The 2,957-nt window shown below is 35.9% G+C and overlaps 1 non-coding gene across 1 annotated transcript; it reads left to right on the forward strand.

Annotated features, from left to right (window-relative positions):
• Positions 1-519: 519 nt before the first annotated feature.
• Positions 520-649, forward strand: LOC125931144 (small nucleolar RNA SNORA70). The gene has a single exon (XR_007460396.1). It is a non-coding gene; the product is annotated as a small nucleolar RNA SNORA70 (small nucleolar RNA).
• The last annotated feature ends 2,308 nt before the right edge of the window (positions 650-2,957 follow it).

Below are 2,957 nucleotides of genomic sequence, written 5' to 3' on the forward strand. Positions count from 1 at the left end.
TTTTTAATTACCTTTTCATTGTTAATTTGTCAGTGACAGATATTCTACAGTGAGGATCTGGGTGAGACTTAAAAACAGACGTTGCTTAAATTTCTACTCTGGACTGAACCTGAAGAATAGGTCTGGGCTCTTCATAGTTAAAAAAGATCTGACCTTAAAATTCTCTGTTGAAACAAATCATTTGAAGACCATCATCCCACCAAAGAGTATTCTTTAAAAAAATTTTTTTTAATTTTTACTTACTTATTAAGATTACTTATTTATTTTGAGAGAGAGTATGAGTAGAGAAAAGGCAGAGAGAGAGGGAGAGAGAGAATCCCAAGCAGGCCCCATGCTGTCAGTGCGGAGCCTGACGCAGGGCTCCATCCCACGAACTGTGAGGTCATGACCTGAGCTAAAATCAAAGAGTTGGTTGCTTAACCAACTGAGCCATGCAGGCTCCCCCATCCCCATCAAATAATATTCTTAATTTGCAATAAATATACCCTAGTATACATGCTTTTTAAAAGTAGAATATATCTACAGCTTAAGCCGACTGTGCTCTTTCCCCATGGGGCCCAGTGTGCAATGGCTGCGAACAGCAGCCTCCTTGGTAGTGTATGCAGCCTGTTGGTTGTACGGGTTGCTCTAAGGGACCTTGGAGACAGTTTTGTTCCAGTGGACATTGAGGGTTGGCCTCATGCTTTCTCCAATCTAGGCTCCAGACAGGTACACGGGGTGCCTTTGGAAAGCCCCAGGGCACAGTGGCCAGGGTCCACATTGGCCAGGTCATCATGTCCATCCGTACCAACTTGCAGAACAAGGAGTATGTGATTGAGGCCCTACTAGGGCCAAGTTCAAGTTCCCTGGCTGCCAGAAGATCCACATTTCCAAGAAGTGGGGCTTTACTAAGTTTAACGCGGACGAATTTGAAGACATGGTGGCTGAAAAGCAGCTCATCCCAGACGGCTGTGGGGTCAAATACATCCCTAATTGTGGCCCCTTGGACAAATGGCGGGCTCTGCACTCATGAGAACCTCAGCAGTGCCCTTCCCCATTCATGCCCACCAATAAATCCTGCTTCCTGTCAAAAAAAAAAAAGTAGAATATATTTGTACAATTTTAAATCTTTATCCCATAATTCCCCCTTTTTTCTTTTCAGTCACAAGAACTCTCATCTCACACTTCAGCGGCTCATGTTAAATATGTACCACGAATCCTGCACGTGCTTCTCACTCTCATGCACTTTCATGTAGACATTTGGTATACATGGATATATGTACATATGCACACATAGGACTTTAATCATTGATGTACAAATGGGATTTTATTTTATGCAATTTTCTGTAGATCCTCCTATGGCTACATAAATAGTTCATGAATATCATTCAATTTCTTTTTTTTTTAATATCACTCAATCTCTATAGCTCTCATTCATTGTTTATAGTAACTATATGTGGTTAGACAGAAGTTTTAAAATTTTATATATTGACTTATGTTGTTATTTTTAATAAGTTCTGAGTTTAATAATAAGTTCAACGATCTCTTCCAGTGGGAATACTAATTTCATGTACTTGATCCCCTTTTAGGATATTTACTGTTTTTAATATATAAATTTTTATTCCTTTTATTTTCCTCCAAATGCATTATAACTTTTACCAACATCTAATAATCATTTTCCCATTGAGTTAACTACCAAATTGTCATATATTAAATATATATATACCTGGGTCTATTTCTGGATTTTCTAGGGTTTTTTCCCATTGCTTTTTATGCTTTTCCTACATTAGTACCATATTATTTTGATTAAAGTGGCTGTGGAGTATGTTTTGGTATTTGGTAAAGCACATCTGTGTGTGTGGATTTTTTTTCAATACTTCTCTTGGCTTTTTGCTAGTATTTACGTTCCACATAAACTAAGATTTTTCTACCTAATCTGTCTGTTTAAAAAAATCATTGAGGAATAGTAATGACATTTGTATTATAATTGCTTTTAATTTTGTGGAGAACTGGCAATTTTAAGACATTGATCATCAGATCCAAAATCATGGCATACATTTCCATGTTCTGGTCTTGTTTATCTTTCTCCATTAGATTTATGGTTTTATTCATAGAGGTGCTGTGTTTTTATTATTAATTTATTCTTAGATATTCTATATTTTTGTTAATATTATGTAATAAGTTTTATTTCACTATCCATTTCGATTTTTTTTTATAGAATAGAAAATAGTTGCTGATCCTGGTATATGTATTTTCTGTTAACAGATTGTTGTTCCGATTGGATAATTCCTATTGACATATTTTCAAGTTTATTAACTCTTTTCTCTGTCGTCTTCATTTTGTTATTGAGCCTCTCTTCCAGTGAATTTTTTGTTTTGGTTATTGTATATTTCAGTTATAAAACTTCCATTTGTTTCTTCTTTATGTCTTCTATTTCTTTGCCAAAAATTTCAATTTTACATTTGTTTCTGGAGTGTCCCTGATTGTTGGAGCATTTGTAAAATAACTGCTTTAAAGTCTTTTCAGATATTTTCAACAGCTGTGTCATTTTGTTGTTGGAATCTGTTGGTTGTCGTTTCTCCTGCAAGTGGAAATTTTCCTAGGTCTCCACACAGAGAGCAATTTTGGCCTCTATCTTGCACATTTTGGATGTTATGCTATAAAGCTCCTGGTTTATTTTAAATCCCAAGGAAAATGTTAACTTTTTTTTTTTTTTTTTTTTTTTTTTTTGCTTTTAGCAGGCAGTCAACCTGGTTAGGTTTATGCTGAAAGTTCCAACATACCTTTTGTGGGTTGCAGTTCCAATTTCAGTTCAGATTTCATAATCTTTGTACTGCTGTTTGGATCTGTCCCCTGTGTGTACACCCAGAAACTAGTTTGGGACCTAGTCAGTACTTTATGAGTTAGCTCATAAAGCTCTCAGTAGCTTTGATATCCTTATTAGCATTCTATTTACACGTGCACAACTTGGTGATGGG

The sequence above is a fragment of the Panthera uncia genome, chromosome A2, assembly GCF_023721935.1.
Source record: "Panthera uncia isolate 11264 chromosome A2, Puncia_PCG_1.0, whole genome shotgun sequence".
NCBI classification, from domain to species: Eukaryota; Metazoa; Chordata; class Mammalia; order Carnivora; family Felidae; genus Panthera; species Panthera uncia.